The sequence below is a fragment of the Acinonyx jubatus genome, chromosome B2 (assembly GCF_027475565.1).
Source record: "Acinonyx jubatus isolate Ajub_Pintada_27869175 chromosome B2, VMU_Ajub_asm_v1.0, whole genome shotgun sequence".
Lineage (NCBI taxonomy): Eukaryota > Metazoa > Chordata > Mammalia > Carnivora > Felidae > Acinonyx > Acinonyx jubatus.
In genome coordinates this window covers 124567394-124586069 of record NC_069385.1, presented here as the reverse complement: position 1 = coordinate 124586069, position 18676 = coordinate 124567394, and the positions used below count along the sequence as shown (strand labels likewise).

At 42.0% G+C, this 18676-nt stretch overlaps 1 pseudogene; it reads right to left on the bottom strand.

Moving 5' to 3' along the window:
* Window positions 1–92: 92 nt before the first annotated feature.
* Window positions 93–3715, bottom strand: LOC106976145 (programmed cell death protein 2-like; annotated as a pseudogene).
* Window positions 3716–18676: the final 14961 nt, after the last annotated feature.

The following is an 18676-nucleotide window of genomic DNA, read 5'->3' as shown; positions in this document are numbered from 1 at the left end:
AAATTTATTTAATTCCCTGTCACTGGACATTTTTGTTGGACATTGTAAGCAATGCCTAAAATAACATTTTTGTACTAGTGTCTCTGGTATAATTATTTCCTTAGGATAAAGTCCAAGACACAGAACTGCAAGGTCTGAGAGATTAGCAGCATTTTTAAGGCTTTACAACGATGTCTATGAGGTGTATCTGTTACATCTTGCTTCATACAAATTCTTCTGTGTATCCAGAGCCCAGTCTACAGCTTTGAGCACCAGGGAGGCCAGCCGGGCGGCCTAGTCAACACTTCTGCCTAGTATGTCTGCCTCAAGGTAACTGAGTTGCTGAGGCATGGCCTGGAATTCAAATACTCTCTTGGCACTACAGGGGCAATCTGGAATATCCTTTTCTGGGGGGATATTTTCACCAGGAATCCAGATCAGGACAACACTTCCGCCAATCTCTGAGAATCTTGTCCAGATTCAAAAGCTATGGTAGGTTTAAACTTCTGGAAGATTTTCTCTTCCCTGGACTCATGTTTTGCTGTGGAATCCAATTCTTTCTCGTGCGTTTCACCCACACTTCATATGATCTCTGCAACATCACTCTTTCCCACGACTTCAGGTGTAATGCCATCTTCTGTTTCTATTACAATTTCAAATCCTTAAAAGAGGAAGTGGGAGTCTGGAACTCAACTATCCAAAGCGGTAATGTGCTTTGGGACATCTGGAGCAGGTCTGGGGGCCCAGATAGCCGCAGGCCCTGAAGAGCACCAGACTCCAGCTGGAGGCACAAGGATTCTCCTGTCTGTGGGGAGGATCCTCAGGAGGTGTCTCATAGGAGTAATACTCCTTTTTCCTGGTTCCTAAAAACTCACAGCTGTCTTAGCCTGGTGGCTCTGGTAGCTGAAGAGGAAGAAGTCTCGGTGGAAGGCATCCCACGGTGGCCAGGCAGCGACACGTGGACACGTGCACCTGCAGCACAAAGTGCTCCATGAGCGATGAACTACGCACAGCTCACAGGCCGACCGCTACCCAGGCAGGCCCCGCCCGGCCCCGCCCCCTCCGCGGGCTGCTCGCCCACCTCCGTCAGAACTGCTCCCAGACAGTTCTCTCAGCCCAGCGTGTCCTCCTCCCCAAGCCCTGCTCCGCCTCCCACTTAAATCCTTCAATATATTCATAAAAGCTGTTTTTAAATCCTTGTCTGATCCTGACATTTAAAAAATCTGTCATTTCTGGCTCTCTTTCTATTGCCTTGATCTCCGCACCCCCGAAATATGGGTCACATTTTCATACTTCTTTTCATGTCTACTATCTTTTGATTGAATTTAGGATATTGCAAATGTTTCATTTTCGAGCATTTGGATTTTGTTGTCCTCTTTGACAGAGTGCTGGGCTTCCTTCTTGCAGGTAGTTCTCTTACTTGCAGATTGGCAGGGTCCTTCCCAGGCTTGTTTCTAAGCTCTGTTGGGTGAATCTGGAGTAGCCTTTACTTTAGTGCTACTTAAGTTCTGTTCCTCAGGTGTGACCTTTCTGGGATTTCTACTGAATATCCTGGGTGTTCATCGACATATTTCCATGTGGCTGGTCAGAAGTCAAATGTCTCCAGTGCCATGCAAGCTATAATTACTAAATAGTTTCTTTTTTCTCTGGTAGCTGTTCTTTGCTTGGCCTTGTGGAATCTCCCCTGTATATCACAGAAGCTAGCCTTCAGCCAGAACCTTCAAAAGTGTCATGCAGATTTATGGAGCTATTTCCTTGCATTGCTTTGCAACCTCAGCCTCCCTCAGCGTTCCAAACGTCTGTCTCTGTCTTCTCAGCTCAGCAAGACTGCTTTGCTCTGCTTGGATTCCTTCTCTCGGCACCATGGTTTAGAAGGTTCTTCAGGCAGAAAGCACAAGTGATTGTAGGATTCAGCTCATTTCCCCTTTTTTTCAAAAGGTGTGTGTTTTCTGAGGACTGGAAACAGTGGTTTCTTATATCCTGTCCAGTGCTCTCATTGTTTATGGCACAAGAATTGGTCTGGAATCAATTTACTTCCTATATACTCTTTTAATGAGGTTTGGAGGGGGTTATTATGTGGTTTTAAAAAAATACAAATACAAAACCAGTATACTGGTTCTAAGAGAGGTTTTCCTCACACTTAGAAAATAAATGGGTAAAAATAAATAGTACCTTTTCTGCCTCTGAAGACATGTGATGCCACAAAGGGTTGCAGCAGCACCCATGAGGGAAGCTGATCTAAGGGGAAGGCCAACAGGATGTTGACAATAACAGTTCTAGAAAACACCTAGGTCTGTGATAACATCAGTGAGATGACCAACCTTGAATCTGTCCTAGCTTTAAACTAACCATTCTCAAACACTTAGTCTCAGGGCCCCTTTACAGTCTTAACAATTATTGAAGATACCCGGGTGGCTCAGTCGGTTAAGCATCCAACTTTGGCTCAGGTCATGACATCATGGCTCATGAGTTTGAGCCCCACATTGAGCTCTCAGCTGGCAGGACAGAGCCTGCTTTGGATTTTCTGTCTCCCTCTTTCTCTTCTTTGTCTCTCTGTCCCTCCCCCTGCTTGTGCACTCTCTGTCTCTCAAAAATAAGTAAATAGGGGTGCCTGGGTGGTTGAGTCAGTGAGCGTCCTACTTCTGCTCAGGCCATGATCTCGCAGTTTGTGAGTTTGAGCCCCACGTAGGGCTCTGTGCTGACAGCTCAGATCCTGGAGCCTGCTTTGGATTCTGTGTACCCCCCTCTCTCTATTCCTCCCCTGCTCATGCTGTGTCTCTCTGAGTCTCAAAAATAAATAAACATTAAAAAAAATTTTTAATAAGTAGACATTAAAAAAAATTAAAGAAAAAATAATTATTGAAGATCCCAACGAACTTTTGTATATGTGAGTTATAGCTATCAATGTTTACCATATTATTAATTGAAATTGAGAACATCACAAAACATGTATTTATTATTAATTTAAATAGATAATTGGGACACCTGGGTGGCCCAGCTGGTTGAGTGTCTGGCTTCAGCTCAGGTCATGATCTCGTGGTCCACATTGGGCTCTGTGCTGACAGCTCAGAGCCTGGAGCCTGCTTGGATTCTGTGTCTCCCTCTCTCTCTGCCCCTCGCCGGCTCACAGTCTGTCTCTCTTTTTCTCTCTCTCAAAAATAAACATAAAAAAGTGTTTAAGTAGATAATTAATCTATTATAGAATCTAAAACCGATGACATATTACCACAACTAACATTTTTATGAAAAATAATGTCTTATAAAACAAAAAATAACTTAGGGATACCAGTGACATTGTTTTACATTGTTTTTGCAAATCCCTTTAATGTCTGGCTTAATACCAGACAGCTGGATTTTCATAACTTCTTTTGAATTCATTTTGCTCTTATCTGTTGTTTTGGTTGAAAAAACAAACAAACAAACAAATCTGGCCGCACTCAGATATGTAGTGGAAAAAGGCAGGAATATTTTTATTCATGTTGAGAGAATTTTGGATATTCTTCTTTAGTAGACACCAAAAACTTAACAGGTTGCAGTTATTTACAGGTTATTTATAATGTGGGCTCTGAAAGGATCTCCAAAAATACTTATACTCTGTTACAGGACTCAGGACATTTTTACTGTACAGGGTCAGACAGTCAATATTTTCCACTCTGCAGGCCTTGAAGTTTCCGTTACAGCTGCTGAGGTCGGCCAGTGTAGCTCGACAGCAGCCATTGATGATATGTGAACACATGAGTATGGTTGTGTTCCAATAAAACTTTATTTACAGAAACTTTTTTGAAATAAACTTTTTGTAAACAACTGTTGACTTCTGCTTTATTACAAATTAAAATCCATCGGTCTATCCTGCACTTGGGATGGATGTTTTTCATCATGCCAAGGCCCTGAAAGGGTTTTAGGGACCTTCAGGGGTCACTAGATCACATTTTGAGAACTACTACTGTAATATTTTTGTTATATGAGGTCAAACATTTCTTATTGTTAAAGGCATTTTCCGTTGGATCTTCTGTTCCTTGCAGCCAAAAGCATCCTAGGTGATACATTCCTGGGTGGTTTCTCAAGCCAGAAATATGCACACTAAGTTTCTATTTTGGATTGTGGGAAATGGCAAATCAAACCCAACCACATTCCTTCCCGCCAGTTTGGTGTGCGGGCAGTAGAATGGAAATAGCAAGTTGCATGTCCAGACTGAGAGGTCCTGAGCCCGCTGGGAGCCTCACAGCGCCCTGGAACATTGCCAGAGAGCTTCAGAAAGTTTCACGTTTTCACTGGGAAGAACGGAGGTAACCAAAGAGTCTTCATTATCTAGACAAGGGGCATATTAGGATTCTCTAGAGAGACAGAACCAATAGGATATATATATATATATATATAAAGACATTTATTATAAGAAATTGGCTCTCATGATTATGGAGACTGAGAAGTTCTGTGGTCTGGTTTCTGCAAGCTGGACATTCAGGTGTAGTTAGAGGCTGAGTTTATAGGCCTGAGAATCCAGAGAACTGTTAGTGTGAGTCCAAGTCTGAGAACAGAAGGTGGATGTCCCGGTCCAAACAGTCTGGCAGACAGCAAATTCCCCCCCTCTTCCACCTCTTTGTTCTAATTCAGGCCTCCAGTGGATTGGATAACGCCTGCCCACACTGAGAAGAGCAACTGTTCTACTCAGTCTACTGATTCAAATGCTAATCTCATCCAGAAACACCCTCACAGAAATGATGTTTAGCCAAATATCTGGACACCCCATGGTCCAGTCAAGATGATACATAAAAGTAACACTCACAATAGGACAAGGCAGGATAAGTCAGCATGAACTTTAGAATGTCAGACTACAGGGGAATGCGGGTGTCTGAAAATGTGTGACCATGTAGGAGGACAGTGAACAGGACACCCCTGTCTGATAAGGTCCCTGTGCCAGCATCACATCTGCCTCCTACTGCTTAGAACCAACCTCAGGGAGCAGAAGGAGAGGGTGAAAACTCTGAGTTGACTGAGGGTCTCTTAAATTGACAAGTATTAATCTACATTGACTACATTGGCATTGTCATTTCTGCCAAACAGAATAGGGGCTCTTGAGATAGAAATTAAGATCAATTTTAGGAGGACTTAAAAAATTTTATATGCCTTTGTTTAAGCACTAAAAATTCATATTTCCTAACAATGGACATCATCAGACTCAAAGATTTTGCCAACCTGATGAAGAGAAATATCCCACTATCATTTTACTTCTTCTTTTTTTTTTTTAGTTTATTTATTTATTTTGAGAGAGAGTGTGTGTGCAGGAGGGGCAGAGAGAGAGAGAGAGAGAGAGAGAGAGAGAATCCCAAGCAGGGTCTGCGCTGTCAGGGCAGAACCTGATGCGGAGCTCGAACTCACAAACCATGAGATCATGACATGAGCCAAAGTCAAGAGTCAGATGCTTAACTGGCTCAGCCACCCAGACACCCCCATTTCTATTTCTTAATTATCAGTGAGGAAAAGCATCATTCAGATGTTATTGGGGGCACTATTTTTTAATCCCCCACAGTGCTTTTGAATTCAGGGCAGTTAACGTTACAGTTTAGAATCTGCAGACAAACCTATGTGCACAGAAATGGGTGCTGCTACTTTAACCTTTTTTTTTTTTTTTGAGAGAGAGAGAATGAGGATGGAGCAGAGGGCGAGGAAGACTGAGAGAGAATTCCAAGCAGGCTCCATGCCCAGCACACAACCCAACTCGGGGCTTAATCCCATGACCCTGAGATCATGACCTGAGCCGAAATAAAAAGTTAGATGCTCAAATGACTGAGCCACCCAGGTGCCCCTACTTTTATCTTCAAAGTGAGTAGACTTAACAGTTTGTCAAGGACTAAATAGACCACTTACAAGACATAGTGCTCCATTTCAAGTTGACTTTCTGCCCTTTTTGTATGTTGATGCTGTTTACCATGGAAATTCCATTTGTTTTCATATATACACTTCCCTGCTATGCCTTCCACTCAACTCTGTTGACTGGCTTCTGGAAGCAAGGCCAGGGCACTAGGCTCTGCGTGATTCAGGATTTTGTTACTTCCCAAATCTCTCTTCTCTTTCGCAATATTCTAATAAAAATAATCATATACTTCTTTGAATCTACATTCCTCATGACAGGCAAGTAATTTTCCGTGTTGTGCAATTTTCTTATATATATTAAACAGCTTTGGTTTGCTTGCCTGCAAAGATAATATCCATCTATAAATTACTTTGATTAAAAACAAACTGGGGGGCGCCTGGGCGGCTCAGTAGGTTAAGCATCCAACTCTTGACATTGGCTCAGGTCATCATCTCAGTTTCGTGAGTTTGAGCCTCACGTCTGACCCTGCACTGACAGTGCAGATCCTGCTTGATATTCTCCCTCTCTCTCTCTGCCCCTCCCCTGCTTGCACGCTCTCTTTCTCAAAAATAAATAATATATAAAACAACTTTAAAAAAAAATGGTACACAGGATAAAGAAGATTCCCTGAAATCCCACTTCTCTAACATAGCAGTTATTTGCTTTTTTAATATTAGCTTTAATCATTGTTTAACTACACAGATATTTTACATATTTATCATGCTGTGTCATTAAGCATTGGTTATCAGTCTGCTATATTTAGCCTACAAACATGATAAAACATAAGAACAATTGTATTATGGATTTTCACAGTCCTTGGCTGTTGTGAAATTCAAATATCATCACCTCTCTTTATTCTACATTTTAAATTAATTTATTTATTTACTCATTTATTCAAGAAATATAGGGGTACCTAGGTGGCTTATTTGGTTAAGTGTCCAACTTCTGCTCAGGTCATGATCTCACGGTTCACAGGTGTAAGTCCCACATCAGAGCTTGGGGACTTCTTTGGATTCTGTGTCTTCCTCTCTCTCTGCTCTTCTCCTGCTCATGCTCGCTCTCTCTCTCTCTCTCTCTCTCAAAATAATGATAAATGAACATTTAAAAAAAATATTTATGGTGCTAGGTAATGCAGGTACAAATATAAATAAGAGAGACATTGTTCCTGCTCTTAAGGATATTACAGTCTAGGAAGGGAGATAGATATCATCATGTGATTTTCATGCATTTACCCATTTGAGCCTTGCATTCATGTTATATTTGCACAAGCATCAAAATAGGAATGCCCATTTTTTTTAAATGATCTCACTAATTATGAACAAGTGGACTGATATGTGGCAGCTCTGTGTGTTTTGGTTGATCGAGTTATTTCCTCAGGACTATAAAAGCAGAACCATGGCAGGGATCTGGAAGACTTTCTGTCCACTTTTGTGGTTTAATCTCCAGACAGCACTCCCTTCTACTTCCTGCCACAGGATGGGTAGTCAGATAAAACGTTCTTCTGAATGAGAAAAACAATTAAGCATTGAAAATGTGAGAACAAGAAAACACCAGATAAAAATAGAACTCACCAGTCTGCTTTATGAAACACATTTTTAACTGGTGGATTTAAAGGTAACAGTTTTAGCTTATTCTATCCTTTGTGGACTACACCGCATCTATAAAGAGGAAGTCAGCAAAACATTAACTAACGGTACCACCTGGTATTAAAAAAAAACGGTTTTATGTTTCAGGCCTAGAACTAATCATTAACCCTTTAAAAAAAAACTTTTAAAAAATTTGTTTAAGAAATATCACTTAAAACTACCAAGTTGAAAGAATAGCACAGTCAACTCTTGTATACCCTTCTTCTAATTTCAACAGTTTTTCATGTTTTGCCCATTTTCTGGCATTTGCTTGTGTATAGATATACATTTATATATATATATTTTTTCTGAATTATTTGAAAGTAGATTATAGACATCATAACAATTCACCCTTAAAAGTTTCAGTGTACCCCTCCTAAGGACAAAGACCTTCTCTCTTTTTTTTTAAATAATTTTTTTTAAAAGTTTATTTTTTGAGAGAGAGAGAGAGAGAGAGCAGGGGAGGGGCAGAGAGAGAGAGGGAGACACAGAATCTGAAGCAGGCAACACAGAGCCCAATGCGGGGTTTGAACTCATGAACTGTGAGGTCATGACCTGGGCCTAAGTCGGAGGCTCAATCAACTGAGCCACTCAGGCACCCCAAAAACATTCTCTTATAAAACTACAAGGCCATTACTACCACCAAGAAACTTATCATTAATTCATTAGTGTCACCTAATATCCAAATGCCAGCCACAACATCCCAGGATCATGAATTGGCTCAGCCCATCTTCCTGCAGGCCTTGCTGCCTGGGCACTAAGCCTTGTCCCAGCCCTGTCCCCTGCCTGTCCAAACCTAGAAGTCTGACTTGGAGCAGAGACTATGTTGGACTGCCCAGAGCCTATGTCAGTCACCTCCATCCACCAGCACAGACCTCTGGATGCTGATGCCTTCCCACACCCCTATAATTGAGCTCACTGTTCCCTATCCCTGTGGGCTAGACCTGCAGCCAGGCTGATGCCTCTTGACCTTGACCTGTGGCCATTCAGTAGCTGTCCATTGATATTTCAAATGGCAAGTGAAGATGTTAATCATATGTAATAGGACTGGCCATAGACATTTCCAACTTGTTCTTGAGCACAACGCTACTAAAACAAAATGGCTTTTAGCAGCAACACCCATGACTTAAATTTCATTAATATTTATGTCAAAAGAGAGTTGCTCATAAAAGCAAGGTGCGTTTCATCTTCTTAGTGAAAGGAATGCCTTGGACCGATGAAGACCAAATTGTTGACGGTGGTGAAGTGAACTGCTTCAACTCTCATTCCCCTTGCTTATTTAATCTCTCAGCCTAAGCCTGTCTCTTGTAGCAGGGCAGGGAGAAAAAAACTCTTCAAGTCCCAGTGGCCATCTGCAATGACCGTGACAAGACTGAACACAATTAGCAAAGATTCCGTGCGAGGATGAATGGGTCAGGTGACACACACATTTGCCAGCCCTGGCTCTTGTCCTGGTCACTTGCAGGTCCAGAGAACAGGGAGGACTCTGCAGAGCTCTTTGCCCATGGCAGAGAGATGCAGGCATTTCTCAAGGGCATGGGGTTATTTGAATAAGGAGTACTCCCTACTCCTGCCCACTAGGAAGGGGAACTTGCTGGAGGGACAAAAAGCCCAAGAGAAAAGGAAAAAGCCTAGGAGTGAATAAAAATAGAAACAGGCTCAATGCTCTGGCAGGCAAGATTCTCAGTGAATCTGGTCCTTCAGTGAGTAGAAATATCTCATTGAAGTGTAATCCCATGGGCAGGCTTTTGGGCTTTCTGTTTTCGCCACATTAACACCCTGACAAAGGGCTGCAGCATTGTTGATGCAGGAAGTGAAGGGAAGAGTAGATGGCTCCCTCCCCCCACCTTTTTCCCTTTCATGCAGACAGTCCTGGAGGCTGTGTAGTGGTTACCTAGGCAACTATGGATGTGAAACTCCAGAAAATGTGCTGTCAGGCGGCAGGAGATGCAACTGCTGAATTTTCTACTGGCATGACATGATGCCAGGCCATTTTCTTAACCCCTCTGAACAGTTTCATCCTGCACCAGGAGGAGATCATCTCTACCTCATGTGTGCATGTGCGTGTGTGTGTAAGTGCCTGAACTGACACTAGAACACAGAAGGAGCTCAGCGTGGATCTCCCTTCTTTCCCACTCACCTCACAAACATGTTGCACTGAATAGGCACCACTGAATAAATGGGATAGAGATCTGATATAGAAACAGTTTTGGTAACGAACGAGACATTAATTCAGTTTCTATAACTGGAATGATACTTAACACTTGATAAGAAAGTTTAGTTTTGGTGTTAGGTGGTAAATCTTTTGTAAATTGAAAGATCATTTGAAATGCAAATACTTCTAGTTTATTGCCTTTATTAATTTGAAAGTTTGAAAACGTAATGTTTTAGATGCTCCTTAAGCCAATACAGCTGCAATTAGTAGGGGTTTGATGAGCCTCATAAATAGCACTCCCTTTTTTTTGCTCTGCATGAATTCAGACCAAATGAGAGACGGCTGGAGGAGTTGGACATAATATCAATGGCGAAATGGCAGCATTATTACCGATAAAACCCATAGTACTGACCAAGCAACAACAATGGGCCTTTTGATGCTGCTCCTTAGAATTGGAAAGACCTTACATTCTCACCCCAGGCCGTGGCCCCTCCCCGTGTTAGCACCCCGGCCAGGGATGGGCCTCCTCGCCTCCTGGTGCAGGCCGCCCACAGCACCCTCTCCCGGCAGGCAGACCACCATCCAAGCAACGCAGTGTAATTAGAGGTTGCGGACCATGTGGGCCTTAAGGACTTCAAAGGAGTTAAAACTAGATGTTTCCAATTGAATTAAGGAAACGAATTCCCCCTTCAGGACTCCGAGGCTCCTGGAAGTTGGTCACCAGTGGAAACTTAGCTGAGCCCCTGTCTTCAAGTGCCTTCAGCTAGAAAGCTGCCTCACCCACACGCATGGTCCCTTCCTCAGGGACATGTTGCATGTTGAAGAGGGCATGAAGGTTTAGCCCCCTTGCCTCAATTTGGGACATCCCTGAAGGATCATCTCCAGGGCATCCCCTGGGACTCCAATATGCTTCTTGGACAAATCTCTCCAAGTCTGTTTCCCGAGGGACCGTTGGGAGACAAGTAATTTTCAAGTAACTGGATCATGTATCCAGATTGTAAGGAGGTGATAGACTCTACCATACAGAATTATATCTGGAAACTCACATTCTTCTGTCATTTTCTTCATATATTTATACAATCATATTTCTCCCCAGTTTTTTTTTTCTTCAGTTGATTCTCTGTGGAGTTGCTATTCATCTGATGTTGGGCCTCTGGTTGGCCCTCTAATTTTTTTCAGCAAATTCTCTCCTATTTTCCATACCCCTGCCCCTTTTAGATTTGCTTGACTTATATCTTCCAGGGTCTCAACTGAGTTTTCAATTATGTTCTTATATTTTCTAATTTTTAAGAATTTTTCTCAATGCTTTAATTTTACCTTATATGTGTTCTATTCTTATTTCATGGATACACTATATCATCCCTTCTCTGAGGAGATGCATGAAACTTTTAAAAGATGTTTTCTTTTCCCTTCGTAATTTTCTCCATGTTTCTTTCTTTTTAATCCTTGTTTACTTGTTTGAGCCTCTGTCTTTCATGATAGAAGCTTTTTATAAGTATCTGGTAATCTTTAGTTGTATGCTCATTTTTTAAAAGTTTATTTAATTTTTTTTTTCATAGACAGAGAGCACAAGCAGGGGAGGGGCAGAGAGAGAGAGAGAGAGAGAGAGAGAGAGAGAATCACAAGCAGGCTCCTCACTGTCAACACAGAGCCCAACATGAGGCTTAAGCTCATGAACAGCGAGATCATGACCTGAGCTGAAATCAAGAATTGTATGCTTAACTGACTGAGCTACCCAGACCCCCTGTGCGCTCATTTTTAAGACAGAGTCACTAAGAAGCTAATCGGGACCTCCAAGCCCATGCGTAGAGTGTTTTGAGCATAAGATTCATTAGGTGAATTATGGGTGATCTGTCCTGTTGTTTGCTTGGAGAACTGTCAGTGGCAGTGTACAAATTGGACAATAGCTGAATATTTGCTCTTTGATGGTGAAATTTTGTGTGTCAACTTAGCTGAACTATGGAACCCAGCTGTTCAGGCAAACAATAGTCGAGATGTTGCTGTGAAGGTATTTTGTAGACATGATTCACATTTCAACCAATTTACCGTTTTATTACCAGATTACCCTTTATAATATGGATGAGCCTCATCCAATGGTTGAAGTCCTTAAGAACAAAAACTGAGGTTTCCCAGACATGAATCCCTTCCAGACTGTCACATAGAAACCCTGCCCGAGTTTCCAGCATGTGGGCCAGCCCTGCAGATTTCAGGCTTTCTTGGTTCTGTTTCTAGAGAAACTGACTGATACACACTCCTTTACCATATGATTTTGCTACTCCACCAATCAAGAAGTGGAGTCTATTTCTCCACCTCTTGAATCTGGATTTGGCCGCATGATTTGCTTTTGCCAACGGGACATTAACAAGTGTGATACAAGGAAGGGTAGGAAAAAGACTTGTGGATTGGGGCTTGCCCTCTCCTGCCACTGGGGACCATTTTGCCACCACATAAACAAGCAGGATCAACCTGATGGATGATGAAAGACACATGGTTTTTCCAGCTGACATCAAGCCAACTGCCAAACATGACAGTGAGTCCCTCACTAGACCAACAAGCCTGCCAGCCAATAGACATGTGAGTGAAGCTACCCTAGAACATCAAGCCTTAAATGAACTGGCCCATAACAAAACCACTCAGTCAACCCTCAAGCCTATAATTAGTAGTAAATATTTTGTCTTAACCCACGAAATTTGGTGGTGGATCTTTATGCAGCAAAAGATAGCATATATAATCATTATTATTACGTCTTTCTTCTTAAAATGATCATATGGCTCAGATTATCCCCACCAATACCCTGCTTCTTCTGCCTGGCTGCCAGCATTGCAACTGATGAGTAGAAGGCTGGAGTTTTGAGCATTCATAATGTAAATATTCATTTAGTCCCCTGAATAAAGTATGGCCAACTATGAAGTTTTAGAGGACATAAGGTGTTCACACAGGAGACTACCCTCACTTCTAACAACAAGTGCCAGTTCAAGGGGCCCCCAGAAACACACTCAGTTTTAGTAATTTGCCAGAAGGATTCACAGAACTCACTGAAAGCTGTTATGTTCATGGTTATGGTTTGTTATGGAGAAAGCATATAGGTTAAAATCAGCCTAGACAGTTTAAGTGTCTGCCTTTGGCTCAGGTCATGATCTCATGGTTCGTGGTTTCGAGCCCTACATTAAGCTATCAGGCTCTGTGCTGACAGCTCAGAGCCTGGAGCCTGCTTCAGATTCTGTGTCTCCTTCTGTCTCTGTCCCTCCCCCACTCACGCTCTGTCCGTCTCTCTCTCAAAAATAAATAAACATTAAAAAATATATTTTTTTAAATCAGCCAAGACAGGAGACACTTGGAGAAGAGTCCTAAAGGGTCCAAATGTAGAGATTCCAGTCATCTTGTCCCCATGGAATCAAGGACAATGTTAATCCCTAGGATATGTGTATGAAACACACACAACCAAGGAAGTTCACCTGAGCCTGTGGGGTCCAGAATTTTTATTGGGGCTTTTATCTCCTGCCATCAGGGACACATACTCCTCACATGGCCAACATTTAGTCTCCAGCCCCTTCTGATACCTTCAGTCTCTAGTTCCTGGGAGATCTAAACTAGTACCAAAGCCCTTATCATAAAGCACATTGACAGACTGTCTGGTGGCTAAAGCCCTCAAGCAAATAAAAACACTCCTATTAGACATTCCAGGGCCCTAGAAATCACTTCCCAGGAGCCAAGAGCAAAGGCCAGACCTCCTTTTGGATAAGAATAAGTTTTCACTATACAGGTCACCCCCAAGCTTTTGACCAAGACTCTGTTACAGCAAAACAATTACCTTTGTCTGGGCATCTATAATTAATATAGTATTTACTACACAAAGCAATAGTAACTCACCCTATAAAGCCATGACATACATGTTCATATTATTGTACTGGGTTGATTACTCTTTTCCCTTCTCAATGTATGCTATTTGTACTTTATGATAATCTTGTACAGAACTGTTTAGCATAAAAATTAGGTGATGGTTAGTTAAATCCAGTTGTTCCTCAAGCCAGTCATTTTATAAATCCTGATGAGGCCTTAATTCAATTTCTCAATATATTTGATTATCAATATCAGTATTACCATAAGACCTGTTTACTTAAGGTGGTTAACTCTGATCAACAAGGCCAGTGTTACACCATATCACCATATCAGGTTGCACAGCAACCTGAAAAATAAGAGTCAAAAGATCTGCCATATTACCAGAGCCCCACTGAGTCATTATCAATTAGTCCAGTCCATCATTGAATCTTATGATTTCTCTCTGAGTCATGTCACTCAGTTTGTAGGCTTCCATTTGACTGTGTCAAGGTTCCAAAGGCAAGAGTAGTCCACCAAAGTGTATGGCTCCACCCTTTCAGGCATCTGGTGTAATTGGGTTAAGAGACAATACCATCTCTTGTCCGAGTCTCTCTCAAGGCCCCAATATAATAGTGCATTTCCTTCATTGTGTAAACCATTTATTCATTCCTTCTATCCTCACCTTTTATCCTCACCATTCCTCCTTCTCCACATTTACCATTTTAATTTTACCAAGCATTTCCACCTTCTTTTTTGGAAAGGATGTTATGTTTGGCTACTGTATTGGTCTAGATTGCCAGCAGCAATACTAGTCTAGCAAGTACCTCTCCCTCAATCCTCTCTCATTCATGTAAGATAGGGTTACATGTGTACAGAAATAGTGGACTTTCTTGACCTCTAGATAGTGTAGCTGCATTCACTGTTAACCTCAGTATTGCAAGATGAGATAAAGGCACCACCCACTCCATCAGACCCTTAGTAATTCTGACATAAGATTCAAAATTATGGTGACAGTTTCTTGCTTAGGGATCATCCCTCCTACTGGCACCTGTGGTTGTTGCTCTGTTCCCAGTACCACTGTATTAGGTAGGAAAAAAGAAAGTTGAGGTTATATGGGGAAGAATTGTAGAGTAATAGCATCCCCTCCTATCTCATTCCCCGGATCTCATAGAAAAATGGAGAAATCTACCTGATTGGTACACTTCATTGGCCCTCTTTATGTTGAGTGTGAGCACATACTCATGAAGGCATGTAAGCCAGCCCTTCATGCCTTAATCATTGACTGTTCTAGTTATCTATCAAACTATCAGGATCAAAGTATGTTTCTTGAGCTGAAGACATGTGACTTGATGGCACAACTTGGTACAATATCTTCTAGTTCAGTCCTTTCATAGTATTTTGAACATTCCCCTCTATCACTAGGTATGCAAAACTCAATCCAGAGCAAGTGTCTACTATGGCAGGAACCTAGTTGTAATCTCTAGCATCATCAGCTCGATTTGACAGCTATGTGCATGGCCTTCCCCTTGGAGACTGCCCCAGAGCCATCTGCAGCCTCTCTCTTTCTTGTGGGCAGACTGTACAGTTGGTATTTTGTGCTTCATAGGGTGCAGGAGGAATATGTCTAAATTTAGCCGATCTCTGAATTGCTATAGGACAACACAGGAGGCCACCTCAAGTGAGTGCACAAGGATTGCCACTGGCCAATTCCAGCTACTTCCTGATACCAGGAGGAGGTTCTTCTCATAGGCATTGACATGTCCTACTTTAATGTACCTCTTGTTGTGCCTGGGTGTCTCAGTTGGTTAAGTGTCTGACTCTTGATCTCAGCTCAGGTCTTGATTTCAGGGTCATGAGCTCAAGCCCTGCGCTGGGCTCCACACTAGGCATGAAGGCTACTTAAACAACAAAATTAATAATAATTATTATTACTATAATAATTATAATAATTATAATAAAATCATAATAAATAATAAATAAATAATAATAAAGTTTTAAAATAATAAAATTTCCCATAGTGATTTTCATAAGGCTGTACCCCATATGGATATCCCTTTAATAGGCCAGCTTTCCATTGTCTATCTGCCTGACCCCACAGCCCAGCCATTGGCCACCACCATGAGTCAGTAAAAACCCAAACACAGAGGCAAATAGCAGGCATTCCAGCCCACTGAGCTGAATTGTTTTTATTTTCTTCAATAAGAATGGCTTGGAACTGTTCACTTTGGAATTCTAACCCATAAACCAAGAGGCTTTTTGTTGGTCAATAGAGAGTTGGTCAATAGAGAGTGGTCAATGTCTACTCAGGTAGACATAGGGGCTAGCAGCGCCTCAGGAGGTTCCAAAGTCAGACCCAGAGAAAAAGGAGCTCCCTGCTCAGGAATATATCTCCTTGTTTTCCCTTAGCACCATTTCCTATATAAATAATTTCTATTTTATTATGGAACTCTTCTGAGCACTCCCCTCCCCATTATAATATTTTTAGGACATTATCCAAGACATTATAGGTATTTCAATATTATTCTATGTCTTTCAGTCATAGGAACAATTTCAACCCATGTCAAATAGCAAGCTAGTAATTGTCTTTCAAATGGGAATGTTCTGGAATTTTCAAATGGAAATCCCAGTGGTCATTGCTGGGTGGCACTCGCAGGCTTTTGCCATTAGCTCCAATCTGCACCCAACATAGGGTTATTGTACAGATAATCTGTCTGTACCAGCACCCCAGTCGAATTAACAATCTGTGTGGGCTCAGGCAATGTTTTTGACTCCCATTTAGCTGTCTAATTAATAATGGCTGAAAGGAGGCTTTACATGACTTCTGTATGATGATACTAGGTAGGGGAAGCATGCCTCAATTAGACACAATATTCACCCCCATAATATATTCAGGTAACAGAGACACAACCACTTCTCATAGTCTGTTCAAACATTTCATCCAACTTTTCACCTGAATCCCACTATTTCATTCTCATCCACCCAATCTAACTGTAGCCACTGTCAGAACTTTACTTTCAAGCATTGGCATCATGGCGCACAGGGCTCCCATGTCAAGGAGTCCCAGAAACATCATTCTTAGACTCCTCAGCTATTTTACCCACTCATGTGCACAAACCCTTGGGCCCTTTGGCCAATCATTAACTTGATTAGGTTGTGGAACCATCACCTCAAGCAATTCTAGGGAGGTTTTCCCATTTTCATCTTTGCCATCCAACTTTTGAAATTCTTTCAAAGTAGGGTGAATAAAGCAGATTTGTGTAAGGCCTTTCAGTGTGGGGTCCTTCAGTGGCTCTCATCAGTCTGTCCAGTTTCTGAGATTGCTGCAGTAAGACCTTTATTTTGGTCCCTTCTATGTCTGCTTTATTTATCCAGTAACTGTTTAAAGGTTTCTATCTTCCTGGGATGGGTCTCTAGACTCTCCCTTTTGTCTTTTCCCCCCATTATCTTGCAAATCTTAACTATCTATGGCTTCAGTTTAACTATTTCCTTTGGTGACAGACAGAACAGACTGATTCCAAAGTTTGGCTCAGCCTCAAGATCCATCCCAACACTCTACCTTTCATTTTGGTTATTACAGATAACAACAACCAAGGGAGTGATATTTGCTTGTTTCTTGTTACTTTGCACTTCCTTATGCATCCAGTGAGACAACTCCTCCAGGAGCTGGGGCCAAATTTCTAAATTCTTTTGGTAACTTTTACCTCCAGTAACAAATTGTGGCACAGCTCCAGTTCTGTATCCTAGGTGACCCTGTGGCCACCCAGGAATTAAAGCCTCACCACCCCCCACCCATTCATTCTTCTTTCTTGAACAATGTTTCCATGAGTCAGGGTCAGGCTAGTGAATCCCACTTCTGACACAAACAGGGAAGCATTTGGGCCAACGTGAAGTCAGAGGGAACAGTCTCCAAAAACATCCTTCCTTCTGACACGAGCTGCAAGGTCAACAGTCTCCAAGATTACCCTTAGGTTTGATTATTCACTAGGAGGACTCACAGAATTCACTGAAACCTGTTATACGCACAGTTAGAGATTTGTTTTTAAAGGGAAAATCTATAAAAGATACAGATTAAAATTAAGCAAGAGAAGAGCACAAAGGGAAGAGTCCAGAGGAGAACTATACACAGAGTTACTGTTGTCCTTCTATGGAATGAGGACATGTCATTCCCACTGCATTGATGTGCAACAATATGCAAGGGGTACTTCCCACTAGAGAAGTTCACCTGAGCCTCAGTATTCAGAGTTTTTATTGTGCCTCATGTGCATGTGGATGTCCCAGCCCACACATCCAAACCCCATCATCCCCTTTTTACATGCAGTCTCCCCTTGGTCCTAGGGGTACACACTGAAAGCATGGCCTGCCCTCAGGGAGACAAAGGGAGAGAGACTTATACATGTACTACAAGTGGGCTCAGAGCAATTTGGGCAAGAATTTCAGACATTCTGGGATTTGGGACATGATCCAAAAGAGGGGTACAAGCTTTGGGTGGATATGACCTCTTGGTTCTACAAGTGTCTCCTATGGGGAGGTGCATGGCAGAAAGGAAGAAAGGAAGAATGAAAGAAAGAAAGAAAGAAAGAAAGAAAGAAAGAAAGAAAGAAAGAATTAAAGAGAGAAAGAAAGAAAGAGAAAGGAAGAAAGGGAAAGGAAGAAAGAAGGGAGGGAGGAAGGAAGAAAAGAATGCCCATAATTGGAATAGATCCTGTTATTGAGCTAATCTTATTAACCCATATCAAATCTTTAGCTAGACTGCCTGCTTTCATCACCATAAAATTTTGATTTCAGTTCTTGAGGCACTAATTGATCAAAAAGGTTTACAAAAGCATGTTATATCTATGAGCCTAGATGTGGAATCCCAGTCCCAGACAAAGAGGCTTTACCTTCCTTCCTTGCCAGGTTATGAAGAAGCCTTAGAACAAGAGTCTAGGGGATTGAAGGACTCTCAGAAGGCTTGACTATCACAGCAGATCACACAGGGAAGATTTTTGCACCTGGAGCTGCAGCTGTGTGGGCCAATGACAAGTGTGCCAGAACTCCTACATGTTCCATGTTCTGCTTCAGGAAATGACCAGAACTATGGACAATCTTACCAAAGACACCAACATCATCACCAGAGAACCAGGGGAAACTCCAGTGAATAGTCCTTAACAATTGTCTGGCATTGGACAGGATTCTGGCTTGCCAAAAGGGTGCCTGGGCAGTGGTCAGAAGTACTACTGGGCATGTATTCCCATAACGTCTATGCCA